Source organism: Myripristis murdjan, chromosome 7, assembly GCF_902150065.1.
Source record: "Myripristis murdjan chromosome 7, fMyrMur1.1, whole genome shotgun sequence".
Taxonomy (NCBI): Eukaryota; Metazoa; Chordata; class Actinopteri; order Holocentriformes; family Holocentridae; genus Myripristis; species Myripristis murdjan.
Window position 1 is genome coordinate 660944 of NC_043986.1, and position 11182 is coordinate 672125.

Here is an 11182-nt window from a genome sequence, read left to right on the forward strand (position 1 = left end):
GGCAGTTTGACAGAATTCCTGCTTTTCTGCATCTCTTTTACTTACCTGGCTACTGTTTCTCACGGCACGCGACTGTACCGATCACCTGACTGACACTGGGTGCGCTTGATTTTTACTCCCAGGTGAGCTTCTCCCTCTCAGTAATGTAGGAAGGGAGGAGCTCGAGGAAAAGCACTGGAGTCACGGGATCCTTTCACAGTGAACATTAAAGGCCACGCGAGGCCCTCCCCTCTGCTCCTATTGGCCGCTCTGAAGGCCCCGCCCCTCTCCTGTGCATTCTGGCCTGTCATTGGATCGTTATTGGTTTGATCGGACCAATCAGAGAGGAGGACGGGTGTTTTGTCGTGGCTTTATTTAACAGCAGAGTTTTTACACAGCCAAGTTATTTCTACATGAAACGCTGTAAGTTTCCTAAAGACGGGGCGGGGGGGGGCGGGGGGGGCGGGACGGGGCGGGACGGGACGGCGTCTTCAACCAAAAATCAACTGGAAGACAAAAGAGGACGACTTTCAAACGTCCCAGCTGGAAGTTTTTATTGTGACTCTTTTATTTTGGGGATCTGGTCACATTCCTTTTCTGCTGTTGTGTTGATAGACGATCGATGGACAGACGGATCAATAACTGTTGATTATCAAGCTTTCATTCCAAGTGTTTATGTTTTATGACTGGTGGAGGAATCTGTTCTCTGGTTTTCCTGAAGCTTCTCAGCAGCAACCAAACATGCAAAACATCACACACCTGGTTCTCACACACACACACACACACACACACACACACACACACAGCCTTTTATTTCCCAGCTGCCATCACGGCCTTTACAGGGGAAAAAGCTGCCAGGAGACGTTTTGAACTGATGTTTAACAAAAAAACAGAAGCAGTACTGTACCTGACATACTGTAACCACGGTAACGAGCTCTGTGTCCGACTTCCTGGGTTTTTCTGCTGAAAAGGGAGCGGCTGAGGTCGGAGAGCGTTTCTGTGAAGAGTTGAAATTGTTTTGGGAGGAAAAAAACAGCTGGTATATATGTGTGTGTGTGTGTGTGTGTGTGTGTATATATATCTGTTTATATATATACACATAGATAGATAGACAGATAGATAGGTAGATAGATAAACAGATATATATATATATATAGATATAGATATAGATAAACATACATACATATATATATAGAGAGAGAGAGAGAGAGAGAGAGATGTATTAGGGCTGCACCATATGGACAAAATACCTCGATATTCATTTATTTAGTGATGTAATATGACTATGGGTTCACACTTGAAATGTGAAGTGCAGCAACACTGTAAATGAAGCAGTCTTCAAAAAGAAAAGAACAGCATAACAATAACAACTGTAGTGTTTTATTGATCAGAGCGATCAGTGTCCCAGGTGAACCCTCAGCCCTCGTTTGATATCACCCAGTCGTTTTTATAACATGATAACAGCATATCATTCAGCCCAAATATCTATATTTCAATATCTGTCTGTCTGTCTATAGAGGTGTATAGCTATATATATATATATATATATATATATATATATGTATATATATGCACACACACAAACACACAGCTATATGTACACACATATACAGAGAAATGTATGTGATGACAGCTGGGAAACAGTGTGTGTGACCTCGATCATATTCAGTCATATTTACGGTGTAAATGTTGTGACGTGTTGGGTCACGCTGGCGTCACCGCGTCGACGTCGTGTTGCTTTACTGTCGGTGTGAGCCGTCGAATGGGAAAAAAAAAAAAAACACAGTTCATGTGGGAACTTTAATTTTTGCGTCACATGGCTGAAGCGGCTCGATGGAGGCAGCAGGTGAGCAGGCTGTCACAGGAGCCTCACCGCTCAATCAATCCACAGCAGGTTACCAGGACAGAGAAACCACACACACACACACACACACACACACACACACACACACACACACATACATGGCTCTGCAGGGTTTGGTCAGAGTCCCATCAGTGGGTTTTATCACGGCCAGGCTCTTATCAGTCACATTAAAACAGTAAAGTGGCAGCTGACAGTCCACCTGCCGCTCCGGACAAATAAAACCTCTCATGTGGTTCATTGTTTTCACGCGGTTGTTGTCCTAGTTACTGCTCATAAAGGAAGATAATTAGTCGTAGAGCGGCTGGAGGCGGAGCTGGTGAACGGACTCGTGGTCAAACATGTCACAACATTTGAAAGAAGTGAAACGTGGAGCCAAAACACGTCACGATGCCATGTTTGTGTTTTATTTTGCTAAATTTCCAAGATTCTGAGTTGCTGTTCAGCTTGAAAAGTTAAAGTCAGATTAATGTGAAGAGGTCAGTGAAGACAGTGTCTGTCTCCTGTGGGACGGCAGGCCGACACACTTTGAGTCCTGAAAAACGAACGAGGCTTCGGCTGTTGGATGTGTCGTCCTGCTGGAGGAGCCTCACCTGCCTCAGGTGTCCGAGGCAGGCAGGAGCTTTTTAGTGTCTCACAAGAAGGAAGACCAAGTGGCTTCATCTCCTGTTGAACTTTAAGGGACAGGGCTCATTCTGTTTGTTTGTTTGTTTGTTTGTCTTTAAATGTGGACAGATTTGCATGAAGTCTGATGGCGAGGTCGCGGTCCCAGAAGGCCGTGCGTGACCTTCCTGTCGGGTGTCGTCTTGTATCTCCTGCAGCTCTGCTCAGGGCTTTCTACTTGTTTCCGCTTTTGTTTTTCCTCTGCGGTGAAAATCCAGCTGGAAAACTGCGGCAGAGTCTGAAGCGACTAATAATAATTATGCAAATGAGTTAGTGGCAGCAGTGGCTCTTGGAAAAGTTTTTTCTCTGCAGTGAGTTTTGTGTTTCTGTGCATGAACCAGACGAGCGCTGTCGTGTTTTATATTCAGACTGTTGCTGCTGCTGCTGCCGCCGCTGTCGTCGTCGTCGTCGTCGTTCTTTTTAATGCTTACAGAGCTCCGCGGTTGCCACGGCGACCCCACCTGACTGTTGCTGTTGTCGTCGTCGATGTCATTGCTGTGCGGAGCGGGTGAAGCTCCTGCAGTGAGCCTTGTGATGATGATGATGATGATGAAGCTGTAGATGTTCCCTGTCCGGTGCGGCGGTGAAGGCCGAGCGGCTGTTGGCGCCGACCCGAGCTGCCGGGCCAGGGGGAATATTCTGGGAAAAAATCTTGGATATTCTCTGAGATTAGAGTGGTAAATCCATGAGAAACGTACAAATTTATGAGAAAACACTCAAAAATTCCAAAGTCACAAATTTACAACAAAAGAAAAACTCAAAGAAAAATAGCTCCAAGTAGAAGAAAACCCTTTTTCTCTTCTCAGTTTTTTCCTCATAAATCTGCCGCTGTAATCTCAGAATGTAAACCGCCTCTGCCTGATGTTTGTCTCCGTGCTGTGGCCCCTCGTAGAAACCGCCGTAATGATTAAAATATAGTATTTATTATTATTGTAATGATGATGAAAAAAAAAACGATCCATGCGTACTTGTGCCTCAGAATCGGTTAAGGTTAAGGGCTTCTCTTAGACAACCAGCGGATCAATCAGCTATCCAATAACTAGATCAATGTAATCAATCAGCCTGGCTCAGACTAACACGTTTCTCCCCACTTGGCAACTTGATCCACAAGTGCAGCTGCAGCCGTGGAGCCAACATGGCCGCCGCTGCAGACTAAAGTGTGTTTTTTCCAGATGCACGTGGCTCCTCAGACGTCTGAAGCCAAAACGACGCAGACAGAAAGAAACGAGTTTGATGTTTTTAACGCACAGAAAAGCAGAACGCCTCCAGCGACCTCACTTCCTGTCCGACTCAGACTCCGCTGGTCTCACAGCGTTCTCCTTTCACAATAATGATTAAAAAAAAAACCCCAAAAAAAACAAGTCATAAAGCAACAAGAGAAATTCACATGGATTTAAAAAGAGAGATTGAAGTTCTCTGCTCAGTATTGTGTTAAAAACGATGAAATTCAGCTGCACACTTATCGTCCAGTAATTTTAGGCCAAAATTGGGGTCAACCCAGGACAAATTGCAAGAGAAGCAAACTCAACTGATTTTGTATCCTCAGTTTGTCCTGAGTGAGGGGAAAAAGTCCCAAGGAATCCCATTGGTGGAAAGTTTTGAAAATCACCTATTTCTGACCACATATTACCAAAAAACACTGTTTTTAACACACAGGGGAAAGGGGGTCAACATTTGACTTTCAGATATCACTATAAAAATTCACAAGATGATTACACACACAAAGACAAGAAAAAAAGTCAATTACAAGTTCTTTGAATTATTCTGTTTACACATGCATATCACACATTATCTGATTTGATATGCGCTAATAAGGAATATAAGGAATAAATGCCAGAAAAGACATTTAAACAGTGAATTAAAAGGTTACTATATATATAGTAACCTTGAATTAAAAGGTTACTATATAACAGTGAATTAAAAGGTTACTATATATATAGTAACCTTTTAATTTACTGTTTAAATATCTCTTCTGGCATTTATTCCTTATATTCCTTATTAGCACATATCAAATCAGATAATGTGTGATATGCATGTGTAAACAGAATAATTCAAAGAACTTGTAATTGACTTTTTTTCTTGTCTTTGTGTGTGTAATCAACTTGTGAATTTTTATAGTGATATCTGACAGTAAAATGTTGAACCCCTTTCCCCTGTGTGTTAAAAACAGTGTTTTTTGGTGATATGTGGTCATAAACAGGTGATTTTCAAAACTTTCCACCAATGGGATTTCTTGGGACTTTTTTCCCCCTCACTCAGGACAAATTGAGGATACAAAATCAGTTGAGTTTGCTTCTCTTGCAATTTGTCCGAGGGTTTTTTCATAAAATGACTGGACTATTAATCAGAATCATCTTGAAACCAAATCCCAAACACAACCACAAATCATTTCCTCCAGATGTGAAAAAATGAAAACGTGTTGGTTCGGTGCAGACGCTGGCCAATCACATCCTTATCTTACTGCTCTTTTCTTTTTCTGGTTAAAATGGTTGAAATGCATCAGATTTCTTTCCAAGATGTTTTCCTGTAACCTGGTGAGGCTGCATGTTTTTCTGTTGCTCTGTAAAAGGACAAGTTCCCTTGTTTTCAGCAGGACGGAGATCAGCCTCCTGAGTCTGAGTCCAGGGCCGGTCTGGTCGCTGACGCTGTTATTTCCCAGCGTTTGGTGGTACAGTGAAGGCAGCACTAAGCCATTGTGTCCGACTGTTCTTTCCAGCATGACTACACTTCAGTCTATTTTTCTACCAGAGACCAACGCGGTTTAAAGAAGATCTGTATATCTCTATATTATGTATGACATTATCAGAGCGACAAAGCCTTAAAGATTTTAGTTGGAGAGCAAAAGAGTTTTTGAATTATTCAGTTTGCATCTTTCAAAGCATGTGTGACGCCATGATGAAAAAAAAAGCCATTTTTTATTAAAAGTAGAAACTGACTTTCTATGACGATGAGGCGGAAAGTTTGTGTAGGAACATCCAATGTCAAGCTAACTTCTGTCACCAGCAAAACACCAGTGTCTCTGTGAAGAATGTTTTGTACTGGTTAGCAGGCAGCGTTGCATTCTGGGTACTGTCCAGACTTTGAATTTAGCACCAAACTGGAAACTGCACTGTAAAAAAATGACGGGCGATTTGAACATGTGAACACGTGAGTTTGTAAGTCAGACGTGATCGCAGCGTGACCTTTGACCTGATTCACCTGAAACACGGGACTCTGTTAGTTTGTTGGTTTTATGACGTTTGCCCGACACGCCGGCGCCGCGGTCCGTCCGCCTCGGCTCATTTGAGCGGCGTCACGTCTGACTACCTGCTCCGTCATGAACTTTGACCTCTCTGTGTTTTCTGACCTCGGCGGAGGGAAAACGTTTCCGGGGCTTCGTGTTGACGGTGAATGGGCTGTTCAGAGCTTCCTGTCGGACGGCGAGGCTCCGGCGGCCAATCAGCACCGAGCTCTGACAGCACTGAGGACCGCGTGGACTCTACCACGTTTAGTCAGACATTTGATTTATTTATTTTATTTGAAACCAGTGAGGACAGCCTGAACTGTCCCTGCGCGGCGCCCGGGGGCGGAGCTAGAGTTGTGGGCCCGCCCCCACACATCTGGCCCGTCTGAAGGAGATTTAAATCCAAAGTGTCTCCTGTCCTCCGGCTGCAGTGCGGATCAGAGCCGTGTGTGCACGACACCGGGCTTGGAGGCAGACTGACTGCCTGTCTGCCCAGAACTCTGCTGGGATCCATAATCTGACAGAATCTGAGTCCACGCTCCTCTTCCTCTGGATCCAGACGCTCAGAGCCCGCCGTGACCTTTGACCTGTGCAGCTTCACTGTCGCCTAGGAAACAGCAGCTTCTCCATGGAAACGCTGTTCCCATCCCAGGCCGTTTCCTAGGCGACGGAACCAGACAGGAAGCTCTGAGCCGCCACAGCGACCTGGCTAAGGCTAGCTTAGCTTGGTCAGGTTAGCTTAGCTTAGCTTGGTCATGTTAGCTTTGATAATGTTGGTGTAGCTGTTGATCTGAGTTTAGCTTGGTTCATGTTAGCCTAGCTTGGTTCATGTTAGCTTAGCGTGGTTCATGTTAGCTTAGCGTGGTTCATGTTAGCCTAGCTTGGTTCATGTTAGCCTAGCGTGGTTAGCGTTGTTGCTGCTGGTGTTTGGGATGTGTTCAGACGCATCATCACTGCAGGACGGGAGTCGAACTCGCGCTCGCGGTTGCTCATGGGCACAGAGGAGCTGTGTTCTCAAGGCAAAGGGGCTTTTCTCCTCAGCAGGTCGTCTCTGTATAGAAATATAGATACAGATCCATATATACATATATAAATATATATATTCTGTGGGCGATGTCTGTGCTCTGCGCCGCTCGGGGGCGGGGCTTCCTAACCACGTGTTGTTTCTGTGGCCTATCGTTGCTGTCAGATGTGCGTGGCCCCGCCTCTCCCTGGCCGCCATTGGCCAGCCGGGGGTTTATTGATGTAAAGGGGCGGGGCCGCCTTTATTTTTCTGAGACGATGTTCCAAATCTAAATGTATTTACTGGAAAAAGAGACAGAAACTATTTTTTATGGACTTGATTCTTTCTGTTTGTGTAAATGTTCTACAGATTCTTCCTTTTGTTTTCTACCAGCTGAAACTAAAGTTAATACTGCGAGGACGAGAATAAAAACTATTTTGTTCTGTACGTCTGCTCTCTGCTCAGCCACACACACACACACACACACACCCTCATGACGCTAACCACTCCCATACACTTCAAGTCTTTATGCTAAGCTAACAGGAAATGCTACCCACAGGAACTGAGCCGCTGGACGTCCAGAGGTGCAGACGGTGTCCAACATCTGGTCTCTGGTCCGGTCTGAGGACGAGGGGAAAGGAGATTATGACCAAATATGTTTATGATTTAGCCTTTTTTTTTTTTTTTGCATCATTTTGAAACATAAATTCAAATGAACTGAGTTGATATATCACCCAGCGTGTGTGTGTGTGTGTGTGTGTGTGTGTGTGTGTGTGTGTGTGTGTGTGTGTGTGTGTGTGTGTGTGTGTGTGTGTGTGTGTGTGTGTGAAATAGAGCAGTGGAGGACTCAGTTCTTTGTCAGCATCAAAACCTACAAGATGACAAGTAGTGTGAGTGTGTAGGTGTGTGTGTGTGTATTTGCAGTGTTCTATAAATGTGTGTGTGTGACGCCTCATTAAGAAGGAACAGAGAAACAAACTCAGCAGGCTGTCCAACACACACACACACACACACACAGCGTCGTGTTTGAAACAGCGTCAGGGGAAGAGGAGCGAGGGATGAAGACGATGATGAAGATGATGAAAGGCTGGATGAGTTCATCAGGAGGAGGAAGAGGAAGAGCGCGGCTCAGAATAGAAGCGCCTCTCAGAGCAGAAAGATTCAGAGGCGCCGCCGAGTTTCAGCTCGTCAGACGAATTTTACAAACTGTGACTTTAATTTGCTGAGATCAGAGCAGCTCCTGTTGGAGGAGAGGAGGAGGAGGAGGAGCAGGAGGAAGAGGAGCAGGAGGAAGGAGTTCTTCAACAAGCAGACGAGTGCAGAGGCCAAATGTAACTCTGTGTTTCTCACTGAGGCTGTGGTCTGCAGAGGTCTGCATTACACTGACAGGGGTTTCTAGTTTTTTGTCCTCCCATATTTATATACAGTGAGTGGGGACAGAATATTGGAAACAGCTCAATGCCAAACACAGAAGTGAATGAACACCTCTGTTACTGTGGACTGGATTAGATTAGATTATGCAGGTGGAGCTGATGAAGCGACACTGAGTGTGTGTGTGTATATATACACATACATACAAATATACATCTACATACATAAATATACACTACTCACAAAAAGTTAGGGATATTGGGCTTTCGAGTGAAATTTCAGGATGAACCTAAAATGCATTCTAACCTTTCCAGGTGAACTTAATGTGACCTTCTGTAAACTTTTGAATGCACATGTCCAACTGTTCAGTGTTTCAGTACTTTTTGCACAAGTTGCTGTTCTCTAACAAGGAGTTTAACGGCAAAATTCACATCAGGTGTTTGATGCTCCAGCTCATTGAGGTCGTATCATTAGGGAACGGCTGCTGGAGACTGGGGTACCTCAGATGGAGTGGCCTGCACTTTCTCCAGACCTGAATCCCATAGAAAACCTATGGGATCAGCTGAGTGGCCGTGTAGAGGCTCGGAGCTCTGTACCCCAGAACCTGAATGTCCTGAGGGCCGCTCTTCAAGAAGAGTGGGATGCCATGCCTCAGCAGACAATAAGTCGACTTGTGAACAGCATGAGACGTCGCTGTCAAGCTGTAATTGATGCTCAAGGGCACATGACAAGTTATTGACACTGACATTTTTTGTTGTGGTATATCCACCACTGTTGTTGGCTTTTGTTTCAAGAAATTGTTTGAGATGAGGAAATCACCAGTGCATGCTTCTACTTAAATGCCCTACTTTCATGATATAATATCACTGTAGCGTGAACTTTTTACATTTTCCATAAATTTCACCCAAAAGCCAAATATCCCTAACTTTTTATGAGTAGTGTATGTGTATCATCTATTGATATGTGCGTGCTGCAGGGCGTCAAACCTCGACTGGAAACTGATTTACGCTTCCTGTTTTCATTCTTTTACATATTTTATTTTTATGTCCTGCCTGGTTTTACATTTTCATGTCCTCCTTTTGTTTCTGCACCTTACTGTTTCTAAAGCTTCATTTGTTTGATCTCCATATTTTACATATCGTGTTGACGTGTGATTTTCAGTCTCGGTTCTCGGTGGGATCATCAGGCTGCTGAGCCGCTTTTGAATTCTCTCCTTTATTCTCTCGTTTGTTCACCTCAATGCTGCCCTGATCACACCGCTACTGAAATATGAGTATTGTTCTTCATATTATTATTATTTGTATGTGTGTGTGTTCATGTGTCTCTCTCCGCCGGGGGAAATAGTCCCTGGGCAAACATAAATAATACTTAAAAAAAAAAAAAAAGTCAGGCGTCACAGTTTCTTAAAGGCATTAAAACTGTGACGAGTCGTTAATTAATGAAGACAGAACAGAATCTGAATTGTTTTTAATTCATCTTTATTTTTCCAGTGACTGACACACACACACACACACACACACACACACACACTCTCACACACATACACATGACTCAGCGGTAATTATGTGATCCTGATCAATAGGACGACTCACACAGCGATCACACACACACACACAGGCAGTGAGCTCAGTAATCGATAGGGGATCATCATCCTGACCAATCACAAACTGAAAATACTTTATGTACTGTGTGTGTGTGTGTGTGTGTGTGTGTGTGTGTGTGTGTGTGTGTACTCTCTCCTGGTGGGATTTAATATTTACTTTCCTGCTAATCCAAACTAAGCTGGGATTTCAGACGCAGCGGATTGCTTTTCATTCAGCAGCCTGATACACACACACACACACACACTCTGAGAGGTTAATGTATCTTAATGGTCAGATCTGTGTGTGTGTGTGTGTGTGTGTGTGTGTGTGTGTGTGTGTGTTGATACAGCTTTGATGATATTCAGGCATTAAAGCTCTGATGAGGCACAGAAACTCAGAAATCTTCATCAGGATGTCGTCATCAAATCAGTTTTTTATGTTTCATTTCACACAAAATGTTTAATTTTATCTCCTGAGAGCAGCAGCAGCTTCCTCACAGCATCACAGCGCTCATCTGCAGAGAAGCCCCGCCCCCAGAGAGGCTCCGCCCCTACCGATGCTCCGCCCCCTGCACAGTGATGTTGCCTATCACTACGTTCTGTTATGTTAGCATGTGCTGTGTGTGTGTGTGTGTGTGTGTGTGTGTGTGTGAGAGCTCACATGTACTGCCTGAACCAGCCATCGTGTTGCCTTCAGGGTCATCATGTAAACTCCTGTACCTGGCTCCAGGTGTGGGCGGAGTTTGGGTGTTCGTCCCTCATCAGTCGGCCCGCCACCTGCTGTTCGGAGCCTGCACTCGCTCCCAGCTGTGAGGTCATGTGACGCGAGGCCGCAGGATGGAGTACCGCGATGTGATTGGTCCAGCTGCTTGACATCACATCCCCACCTGAACACACACACACACACACACACACACACACACATACCCTGCGTTCCAAATCTCATACTTGTACTATGTACTTTTAGTATGTACTGCAGCTGCCCTTACAAAGTATGCAGTGTAGTATGCAGTATGCATGTGTATGCATACTATTGGGACACACTCCATGCGTCCTCCCTGAGCTCCGCCCCTCTCGCTCACTTCCTCCTCCGTCCGTAGCTCCACATTTGAATGTTGTTGTCAAAATGGCGGAGCTGTTTCATTCTGCGCTGTCCTCTGTCTGATTTCTGATCTGCTGTCTTCCTGTACCTGCTGCTCTACCTGAGCCAGGTGAGGGCCAGGTGTGTGTGTGTGTGTGTGTGTGTTTTCCGTATGTGGGCGTGGCCTGTACACACAGCTCAGTCCGTGCCACGTAACGTCCGCTGGTGGGTCAGAAAGGCCAGAGCAGCATGCTGACATGCAGACTGTGAAACCTGACCAGATGTAGTAGAACATCCTGGTACTTTTGGCATACTGCATCTGACACACTGTGTACTGGGATGTACTCATTCTTTTTCCTGCATACTAGATAGTGTGGTAGTATGGGGACTGGAACTCAGGGCTGGAGACACCAGCTGGT